Here is a 12,363-nt window from a genome sequence, read left to right as displayed (position 1 = left end):
CCTAAGTATCAGAGAGCGAGCTTTTTTATAGGATAACAAAAACAATGAAATAACGGGGGAGGTACCTGGATGGGGATAACCTAATGGGGGGGGGGGAAGCACCTAGGATGACACAATGATGGGAGATACTGGAGAGGTTACTGAGATTCTAATGACATCTAAAATGGATAAACCTTTATCCTGTCAAACATTAAGAAGGAATGTCTGTTGGTGGTTTTCCTGGTTCCAAGAGATATTGCAGCTTTGTCCTTGGCTCCTGCCTCTGCTTTCTTCAGCCTCCAGCTCAACTCCGTCTCATGGCTTCTCAATCTCCAGTCTGTGGCGAGTAGTCTTTTCTTCCAGAGTGTTCTGTCTCAGAGCCCTGTTGATGTTCCGGAGAAATTCTTCCTATCACTCCAAGAGCTTCCTTCATTTATGTGATCTCCCAAAGGTTAACTCCTCCTTCTTGAGGGAAAGGGATTCTGGGTTATCTCCCAGAGTGCTCTCTGGTCCTAAGGGAGGTGTGAATTGAGCTCTCATACTAGCCCTGAACTCTTGTGTGAACTCCATTGAGTACTTAGATACTTGAGCTCTCTAAAGGTGTGAACACAAGCATTGTTCAATCAGTTCCACTTAGTATCTTGTTTCAAGTTCTGGCCCAAAATAATTCTTTCTAAGATTAAATTAACTCCAATGTCTTTAACACTTTGTAAAGAAATGTCTTAACACTTTAGTAAAGATTCCAACAAATGTCTATATTGTAAAGAGACAAAACCTTTATCTCATATAGCCTCATTATAGCCTGGGGTTTTGGAACAGAGCAACTGAGGTAGAGCTTTATCTCATCAAACATTAACCTGAGGCAGAGTAATGAAATAGGACAATTAGGGAAACTAGATCAGGACATCAAAAGGGAACTGTGGCACAATTAATAATAACTGTACAGATCTGTACACATATATTGTATTTAAGATATACTTTAACATGTTTAACATGTATGAGACTGCCTGCCATCTAGGAGAGGGGGTGGAGGGAGGGAAGGGAAAAATTGGAATAGAAGTGAGTGCAAGGGACAATGTTGAAAAATTACCTATGCATATGTTCTGTCAATAAAAAGCTATAATAAAAAAAGAAAGAAATATACTGGCATTCAAGATTTGATCCTAAAAAGCAGCAAACATGATGAGAAGAATAAATTATGAAGTTTTTTTGCCTAGCTCTCCAAAATTTTATTACAAGATTCTTTTGTGAGTTATTTGTAAATAATAGATATATTCACAAAGTTGCTGTAATATGCAAGTACCACATAACTAAGACTTGAACACTTTACTTCAACTTAATCATTTAGAGAATAAATGTTATTCATTTCCATACATTTAAATTATTAGGCCAAAATCTTTTAGGCATATAAACTTTGTAGCTCACAGGAAAAAAAGTATAGGCAGAAATGGAAAAATGTATTTTGCATAAATCTGCCACTGATGGAATGAAATGGACCATGCAGAAAAGGAAAGATTTGTCACTGGGATGCTGCCAATGATCTCCCTAGACCTGTTTCTAGTCTCATGTGTTACTGATCAAGCAACTTAGAGTTCGAAATAATTTCAAGTCAATAAGGTTGAAAACAAAACAGACCTCACTTTCAACATTGGGAAAGGGAATTTGGGGGTGGAGATATATTTGATCTGCTGTCAAATATTTTGTTTCAAGTTCTGGGCACCAAATAAGAGCCTATTAATAGATTACTTCTGAGGATTATTATTATTTGCCCATTTGCTCATATTGAACACCACAGCTTTTTTTTAATTTGGTATGGTATACTAAGAATCTCAGTTTTACTGCTAGTTTTGTTAATAAATGCCTGTGTGCGACCTTAAACAAGTCACCCTTTGGATCTCAATTTCATTATCTATAAAATGAGAGTGTTGGACTAAGTGATTGTTAAACATTTTTCTAGTTCCAAGAGTATATATGATTTGTTTGACATTATAGATGGAAAGATAGATGGAATGCATGGATGTCTCCATGGATAGATGAAAGATAGGTGACAGATAATATCTAAGATTAGACAAAGGGTTAGATAGATTAGATGGATAAAAAGCTAGAGATTATAAATAGGTATATTGATTAGATATAGATAGCCAAATAACAGATCAAGAATTTATGACATTTTTACTGTGTTCCAGGTAATAATATTGATTTTATGCTTAGAGAGGCAATGTGAAACAATTTAATAAATAGATGAAGTATTCGGTTCTACATCTAAATCCTAAATAAATCCTAATAAATGGATTAGGATATTGAACTTCTCAGAGTATCAGTTTTTTTAATCTAAAAATGAGGGGGTTGGTCTAGATTGCCATTAAGATTGCTTTCAGAATTCCAGTGCCAAGATGGCAGAAGAAAGAACTTTTTGAAGATTTCCTAATTTCCTCTCTAAACAACTAGAAAACTGAAATTTTCTAGGACACGGGAAGTAGCTTACCAATCCTATAGGAAAGATCTGTCTCACAGGTGGGAGAGGAATGAGATCAAAGAGCAACAGTAGCAATTAACCTCATAATCCTGCACAAACCTGGGGCAAGTCACCAGCAAGACCCCCAAATCAACAGCCACTAGGAAAGTGATCAGTCTGTACAAGGTAGCAAGGTGCCCTCCTTCACCCCTCCCAGCTCCTCCCCAGGTACCTCACTTCACCACAAGCCCACCAGTGAAGCTTGACCTCATTGCTGACAGTAGTGAAGTCCCTCCCAGGATTGGCCAAGAGCAAGGCCCTGTCCTTGGGACTTACCAAAAAAGAGACTATAGTTCCATAGCAATCAGCATCTAGGGTCAAACTTTCAAGCAGATCAGCAACAAAATTATTCCTCCAGAATCTGCTAATATAGAGATCTTGTTTCTATAGTAATGCAACAGCAAGAAACCACCTTTGAAACTGGCCAGCAGCTAAATCCCCCAGCTAAGGAGAGCCAATAGGGAGGCCATACCCTTTAGTATAAGCCAGAAGGGAAGCCTACTCTCCAGAGAAAGAAAGCAGTTTTCAGGGTTTCCTGAAGCTCAGTGAAAGCCAGCAGTAAGACTTAAGAGTCCCAGCACAAAAAGCCTGGCATAGTGCAAGAGGTGAGCCCATCTCTCTCATAAAAATACCAAGTCACCAAAGAAGGCAGAAAAAATAAGCAAAAACCAAAGAATTAGACTATATAACATTACTATGGTGATAGGGAGGATCAAGGACAATAGTGTCAAAATGGCTGCCTGTGAATCCTCAAATGAAAGAGGATACAGAAGGAAAGGTAGACAATGAACATCATTTGATTCTTACTCTCATTAGTATTGGCTCAAAGAGTGAATAATATACATATTCAGTTGAATTTAGAAATCTATCTTATCCAACAAGGAAATAGGAAAGGAAGAGATTAAAGTAAGGGGGAAAGAGGGACTGATAGAAAGGAGGGAGATTAGCAGTGGCAGACAGAAGCAAAAACAAAACAAAACAAAACAAAAAAACAAACAAAAAAAAAAAAAAACAGTGAAGAGGGAAAGGGTGAAAGGAGAAAAAAGACAAACTGGAAGGAATGTTGAGGTCCCCAGCTACTGCAGACCTGCTGACACCAGCTGGTGTCTGAGCACTTACCCACAATTATCATCACTTCTACGACCTTCAGAAGACCGACGTCTCTGGAAGACAGATGTCTCCGGATATGACAGAGCAGTTCTGACACTCCTTATGCAGTTAAAGAAGCTTTATTGCTTGGTTATATCATCTTGTCTCTCCTGACTTTCCCTCTGCTGTCCTGTTCTTATACCCTTCTCATCTCCCTTGCCAACATGCCCCAACAACAAGTATGTGTTTAGCTTGTGTTTCCAAGAGCCCAACTCCTAAGATGATGGGGGCGATCTTGATCTGGTGCATGTTCAATGCCTGTCCTGGCGTGTCTACAGGGTGTGTACCCCGCACCTGTAGCTAATGAAGCAGAACTTAGACCCAAGGCCTCAACATCTATTCCCAAGAGTGAGCTGACTGAAATCCAACCAGCCAAAGACCACAAGGGTCAGATTTGCACAAGACTTGTCTTTGGACAGACTCATTGCCTATGCAAATGGAACATTGTGTGCAAGGTACATTCTGAAGGGTCTCAAGATTAATGCAGACTCTTGTTATTCTGTTCCCTAGCATTCTTGTTGCTAAGTACCCTAGCAAAGGAAGAATAGGATAGAGGAAATATGCAATTTCAAACATAACTGTGAATATGAATGGGATGAACTCTTCTGCAAAATGGAAGCAGATATCAGACTGGATCAAAATCCAGAATTCAACAATAGTATTTACTTTTTAGATTTTTTAAAAGCTTTTTATTTTCATTTTTCATTTATACAGATGCACAAATAATTTTTCAACATTGACCTTTGAATAACCTTGTGTTTCAGATTTTGCCCTCTCTCCCGCACCTCCTATATATGTATGTGAATATATTAAATCCAGTATGTGTAAACATATTTATACAATTCTCTTTCTGCACAAGAAAAATCAGATCAAAAAGAGAAGCAAACAAGTAAGAAAACAAAATGCAAGCAAATAACAACAAAAAATGAGAATGTTATGTTGTGATCCACATTCAATTCCCACAGTCCACTCTCTGCATATAGATGGCTCTCTTTATAACAAGATCATTGGAACTGGCATCAGTCATCTCATTGTTGAAAAGAGTTACATTCAAAAGAGATGATCATCATATAATATTGATGTTGCCATGTACAATGATCTCCTGCTTCTGCTCATTTCACTTAGCATCTGTTCATGTAAGAGGCTCTCCAAGGTTCTCTGTATTCATCCTGCTGGTCATTTCTTACAGAATAATAATATTCCATAACATTCATATACCATAATTTACTCAGCCATTCTCCAACTGATGGGCATCCACTCAGTTCCAGTTTCTTGACATTACAAAAAGGGCTGCCACAACCATTTTCACACATGTGGGTCCCTTTCCTTCCTTTAAGATCAATTTAGGATATAGGCCCAATAGAAACATTGCTGGATCAAAGGATATTCAGTTTGATAACTTTTGAACATAGTTCCAAATTGCTCTCTAGAATGGCTAGATCTGTTCACAGTGCCACCAACAATGTATTAGTGTCCCAGTTTTCCCACATCCCCTTCAACATTCATCATTATCTTTTCCTGTCATCTTAGCCAATCTGAAAGATGTAGTGATATCTCAGAGTTGTCTTAATTTGCATTTCTCTGATCAATAGTGATTTAGAGCACCTTTTCATATGATTAGAAATGGTTTTAATTTCTTCATCTGAAAATTGTCCATTCATATACTTTGATCAATTGGAGAATGGCTTGAATTCTTATAAATTTGAGTCACTTCTCTATATATTCTAGAAATGAAGCCTTTATCAGAACCCTTAAATTAAAAAATGTTTTCCCAATTTATTGCTTCCCTTCTGATCTTGTCTGCATTAGTTTTGTTTATACAAAAACTTTTTAACTTAATATAATCAAAAATATCTATTTGGTGTTCAATTATGAGTTCCAGTTCTTTGGACACAAATTCCTTTTTTTCTCCACAGATCTGAGAGGTACACTATCCTATGTTCTTCTAATTTGCTTATAATATCACACTTTATGTCTAAATCAAGAACCTATTTTGACCTCATCTTGGTTTCTTGGAAAAGATGGAAAGGTAAAGTTTTTAGGGAATTGTATAATAGGTTAATTTGGCTGGAACACAGTAAATGAAGGAAAATGAAGATCTTAAGCTAGGAAAAGATTTTGTCAGATTGTGAAGGTCACTAAATACAAAGGAAGAGATTTTTTAATATAAATCCTAAAGGCATTATGTACAAGGTAAGGTATTTGTTGTTTATCATATAGGATTTAAATGCAAAATGAGCAATATATTGTTTTAATCTAGGAGTAGTAGGAGCCACTAGAGATTTTTTGATAAGTATCACAGGTTTTTAGGAAGATTTATATTGGCAATTGTTTGCAAGATAGAACTTGAATGAAGAATAGTGAGTTGCTCCTAGTGCTTAGAAAAATGATAATTCAGTAAATTAAGACATCTCTGAAGTTACCACTAAACATCTCAGATTGGTAAAATGAGAGGAAAAGATAATAATAAATGTTGGAGGGGATGTGGGAAAATTGGGATACTTATATATTGCTGGTGGAGTTGTGAATTGATCCAACCATTCTGGAAAACAAATTGGAGCTATGCCTGAAGGGCTATCAAATTGTGCATACCTTTTGATCCAGCAGTGTCTCTATTCTGTCTATATCCCAAAGATATCTAAAAAAGAAAAAAGGACTCACATGAGCAAAAATGTTTTTGCAACCCTTTTTGTAGGAACTGAAAATTGAGTGGATGTCTATCAGTTAGAGGATGGCTGAATTAAATTATGATATATGAATGTAGTGGAATATTATTCTTTTTTTTTTAAAATTAATTAATTAATTTAATAGCCTTTTATTTACAGGTTATATGCATGGGTAACTTTACAGCATTAACAATTGCCAAACCTCTTGTTCCAGTTTTTCACCTCTTACCCCCCACCCCCTCCCCCAGATGGCAGGATGACCAGTAGATGTTAAATATATTAAAATATAAATTAGATACACAATAAGTATACATGACCAAACCGTTATTTTGCTGTACAAAAAGAATCAGACTCTGAAATATTGTACAATTAGCTTGTGAAGGAAATAAAAAATGCAGGTGGGCATAAATATAAGGATTGGGAGTTCAATGTAATGGTTTTTAGTCATCACCCAGAGTTCTTTCTCTGGGTGTAGCTGGTTCAGTTCCTTACTGCTCCATTGGAAATGATTTGGTTGATCTCGTTGCTGAGGATGGCCAGGTCCATCAGAACTGGTCATCATATAGTATTGTTGTTGAAGTATATAATGATCTCCTGGTCCTGCTCATTTCATTCAGCATCAGTTCGTGTAAGTCTCTCCAGGCCTTTCTGAAATCATTTCTATTCTATAAGAAATAATCAGCAGGATGACTTCAGAAAGGCCTGGAGAGACTTAGATAAACTGGTGCTAAGTGAAGTGAGTAGAACCAAGAGAACATTGTACATAGCAACAAGATGATGTAATGATCAACATGGCTCTGACAGATGTGGTTCTTTTCAATAATGAGATGATGCAGGCCAATTGCAATAGCCTTATGATGAAGAGAGACATTTGTACCCAGAGAGAGAAATGTGATAACTGAATGTGGATTACAACATAATATTTTCACCTTTTTTGTGGTTTGCTTGCATTTTGTTTTCTTTCTCATTTTTTCCCCTTTTTCATCTGATTTTTCTTGAGCAGCATGATAAATGTGGAAATATGTATAGAAAAAATTGTGCATGCTTAACATGTATTGGATTAATTGCTGTCTAGGGGGAGAGAGAAAAATTTGAAGTACAAGATTTTGCAAGGGTGAATGTTAAACTGCACATATTTTGAAATAAAAAGCTATTATTTAAAGAAAAAAGACAAATGATGATTCAATCAAGCTGTTTGACTAAACATCTTGTTTCTAAAATGTTTCTAAAATACCTAAAAAATCAGTATAAGACATTAAGAATTAGTTATTTTTAATCTTTCCCTGAGAGGAAGATAACAATGTTGTATTTCTTAAATGAATGTTTTATGCACATGTATAAGTTTTTGTGATGGTCCATGAAATCTTGGAGACAGATGAACCTAAAAGTATATATATTAAAAGATATGTTTATTTCTCCTCTTCATGAGAGGTGGGAAGCACACTGTATTCTGGTACTGATATGACTTTCAAAACACCCTTGTATATGTCTCCTTTTCTTTTTTCTCATGTGGCAACTATGGAAAAGAAGGTTTAGATTTAGGTCATAGAGGTTTTTAAATGCCCAATAGAAAAGAATAGATATATATTTTAGAGGCAGAACGGAGATACTAGAGATTAGTAAGCAAGGCACTTTTGCAGTTTGCGGAAGATGAATTGGAGAGGAATGAATATTGAATCAGAGGCCAATTATACCTACAGCTATTAATTTTACTGTTATTTTTGTTATGAGAGAAAGACTTCATTTAAGTTCTATCTCTGAAACATACTGACTGTGTGACCTTGGGCAAGCAAGTTAATCTCCGTGTTCCACATAACTTTCCAAGCTTATAAATGGCACAGAGAGTATGGATCTATCTTAACTGTAGGCATTTCTTCACCTGAATTTATATTCAATATAAATAAAATATATTTATTATAATAAATGATAATTTATTATCCCTATCCTCAGCCTCATCTTTATCTTTATTTTAGTCTTTTATTTTTGAAGTTTTTTGATGCAATTTAGATAAATGGTTCAAAGACAAATCATTTTCCTGTTCTTTTATATTTCATGTTATTTCATGGGTTATTTTAGAGGTAGATAAAATAACTGCTTTTTGGTTCTTAAGTTTATGTTCTTTAGGTCTTCTTATGCAATAGCATCTTCTAGACCACTCTATCTGGGTAACTGGGGGTCAAAGTTCTGCTTGTAATAACACTCAGGTTCCAGTGTAGTTTATTGCTTAGATTCTGCAGAAACTTTTGAGACCAATTTGTAGTTCAATTATTTGCCCTCTATTAATTTGTAAAATATAATAAACTTCTGAATATTTGTATTCTATTCTTATGGCCTTCAGTAATTTCTATCATTTCTTTGCATAATATGCATTGAATTATAAATCTAGGCACTTTAAGAATAACTTATGATCTGATTTTGAATTGCTATAAAACCTTTCTGTTTCAAGGAAAAAAAAATCATCATGATCCAGTCATTTCTTCAATGCTTATTTGGTAAAACCACATTATTGAATTCATGCAAATGTTACTGATTAAAGGCAGACCTTTTATCTTTTATGTCAGCCATTTTATGGGCATTTGGAAAAGAACAACTAGTTCATACTTCTGTGATCTGAGAATGTTTGTTAATCCTTTTTCTTATTTCTGAGAAGGAAGTATCTGTCTCTAGTGGCATTAGGGTATTAGACCTGACACTTTATATTTGAAATTGGCCAAAGATTGGGGTTTAGATAACATTGAGTAGTAATTTTTTTATTTGTTGTTTTACTTTGTTTTATTTTATGGTTAATATCAACTCTTAATTCTATGCTAATAAAGATATTTTACAGCTATGTAAAATTATAATATCACTTAGGTATAGTTTGATACTTCTAATATCACTTAGGAACAGCAGTGTAGATTCCTTTCTCATTTTATTCTGACACCCACCTTGAGGGGTAAGCTCACACTCAATTTGTTTTTTGAGGGGAAGGGAACAGTTGTGAGGACTAGCAATATGTCTTTTCAGCGATGGATAATATCAGTACCTGAAATTAAAACACAGACAGAAAGGGGTCTGTGGGGAGTGTGAAAAACAAGCTGACTCTGAAAGTCAGGTAACAAGGAAATTTTATTGAGAGAAAAGTCCAGAGGAATTGGATTTCTGGCCAGACACAGGCTCTACCCTTCTAATGGGAAGAGGGAGCCCTAGGAACAGAAGCAGATGAGCTTTATGTCTTTACTTTGTCGTAGTTCCCTCCCTTTAGAGAAAGGATTTGCCAGTTCTTCCTTAGGTGTAATATTATTTCTTACATTCTACTCCTAATTATGTTCCTCCTTCCCTTTCATACATTTCATGTTCTATTAATGAGGTTCTAATTCTATGCTGGGTGTGTCAGCATACATGAGACTTGTTAAACAAGCACAATAAAGAAAAACCTTTTCCAGCTCCTTGATCCTGATCAGTTTAGTTTCTAACCTAGACATCTTTATCAAAAATTTGGAGTCAATTGAGTTTCTTTTTAGTGTCTTCCATTTTGCAGAGTTATGTAATTTTATAGAATAAAAAATTATTCACTAAAATATTGTGATGCTTAAATATTTGATGAATAAGGAGGTAAAACTGATGATTTCCAATTGGTAATTTTTTTTGGTACCTTCCTTCAAATGTTCTTAACATCTGACTACATGGTTCTCCCTACAAATGCAGCTCCCCAAACAGCAGAAATGTCCAAACACTTTTTTTGTGGAAAAATCTTCATGGGGTGTATGTGTGTGTGTGTGTGTGTGTGTTTGAAATGTTGGGAAAACTGGACTTTTGAGGTATTTTTAAACACTAGGTTAGAGACATTCCATGTCTAAATTTGAATCATGATGAAACAAGATAATCATAATTCTGATGTGAGCAATGCTTTTTCCCTAAAAAGTTCTCAAACTATTACTCAAACTGTTTTTCAATGAATATTTTAAAAGCTATATTTCAATGTACTTTATAGTTTTACATTTAATTCTGAGAAGAGGGTCATAGACATCATAAAAAATTTTTTTCTCCTGGAATTTGAATCACTTGCTTGATAGACCCCATCAAGTTAATGATATTATTAATTCCAATAAATAAATTATACTTTATTGATCTTTGTCAAGATTTTATTTTATTTTAATTTAATTTTTAGAGCTTTGTATTTTCAAAATATATGCATGGATAATTTGACAACATTGACCCTTTAATAGCATTGTGTTTCAGATTTTCCCCCTCCTTTCCCCATCCCCTCCCCTAGATGGCAAGCAATCCAATATATGTTAAACATGTTAAAATATATGTTAAATCCAATATGTATAAACATATTTATACAATTCTCTTGCTGCACAAGAAAAATCAGGTCAAAAAAAAAAAAGAAAGTAAATGAGTATGAATACAAAATGCAAGCGAACAACAACAAAAAGTGAGAATGTTATGTTGTATTCCACATTCAGTTCCCATAGTCTACTCTCTGGGTGTAGATGCCTCTCTTCATTGCAAGAGCATTGGAACTGGCGTCAATCATCTCATTGTTGGAGTCACATTCATCAGATATTAATTGATCATCACATAATACTGATATTGCTGTGTATGATCTCCTGGTTCTGCTCATTTCACTTAGCATCAGTTCATATAAGTCTCTCCAAGCCTTTCTAAAAATAATCCTCTTAATCATTTCTTATAGAACAATAATATTCCATAACATTCATATACCATAACTTAATTGAGACATTTTCCAATTGATGGGCATCCCCTCAGTTTCCAGTTTCTTGCCATTACAAAAAAAGCTGCCACAAACATTTCTGCACATGTGGGTCCCTTTCCTTCCTTTAAGATCTCTTTGGGATATAGGCCCAATAGAAACACTACTGGATCAAAGGGAGCACAAATTATGCACAGTTTGGTAAATTTTTGAAAGTAGTTCCAAATTACTCTCCAAAATGGCTGAATCATTTCACAACTCTACCAACAATGCCTTAGTATCAGAGTTTTTCCACATCCCCTCCAATATTTGTCATTACCTTTCCTGTCATCTTAGCCAATCTGACAGGTGTGTAGTGGTATCTGAGTTGTCTTAATTTACATTTCTCTGATCAATCAACTATACAATGATTTAAGACAATTCCAAAAGACTCTTGATGGAAAATGCTATCTACATACAGAGAAATAACTATGACTTTTGAATGTAGATTGAAGCATACTATTTTTACTTTTTTGTGTTTTTCATCTTGTTTTTTTCTTTTTTCTTCTGATTCTTTCACAACAGAACAAATATTTAATATGATTGCATGTGTACATAATCTGATAATTGTTGATTTGGGGAGGCTGGAAGAAAGGGAAAAAAATGAGAATCAATTTTATAAAAAAGTAAATGTTACCAACTGTCTTTACATGAAGTTGGAAAAAATAAAATAATATTAAATGAAAAAAATTATAATTATTGTATCTTAAACTTGTTGACAGATCTGTTTCATATTTAATCTACTTAAAATTCTTTTTCTAGAATAACCTTTAAAGGCACAGCTTACCTGGCTCAACTTAATGTCCTATTAAACTTTCTATAATTTCATTCTTTTATTTATTTATGAGGAAATATTTCTTATAATTTCTCATTTTCATGATTTCATGTCATTCTTCTCTGAGATTTTCACATTTTTATTCTTGGTTACTCTATTTTTCTCCCTGGGAAGGACATCAGTTGCTTCCTAGTTGTGACATTTGCTAGACCCGTCTTGGCCTGTTGTGGTAGTTTATATTAGTTGAACCTCCATTAAAAAGGGTGGTAATACATGTTTCCATATTTTCTTTAATTCACTTTCCATTTAAAAAAAGTATCATTGCTTATTTGAATAGACCTGGTTTGAAATTAGTCTTAATGTAAACTTATTTTAACTAAAAAGCATGAAAAAATTAAAAAAAATTTAACTTAATTTTTAAACTTAATTTTAAGTTAACTTTTTTAAAACTTAAAATGTATGAGAATTATAATTTTTGTTTCAGTGGAAAAAACATTGATTTTCATCAGAGTACCTGAGTTCAAATCCTGCCTGGAAAGTA

This window comes from Sarcophilus harrisii, chromosome 5 (genome assembly GCF_902635505.1).
Source record: "Sarcophilus harrisii chromosome 5, mSarHar1.11, whole genome shotgun sequence".
Taxonomy (NCBI): domain Eukaryota; kingdom Metazoa; phylum Chordata; class Mammalia; order Dasyuromorphia; family Dasyuridae; genus Sarcophilus; species Sarcophilus harrisii.
Note: the sequence above shows the minus strand (reverse complement) of the source record.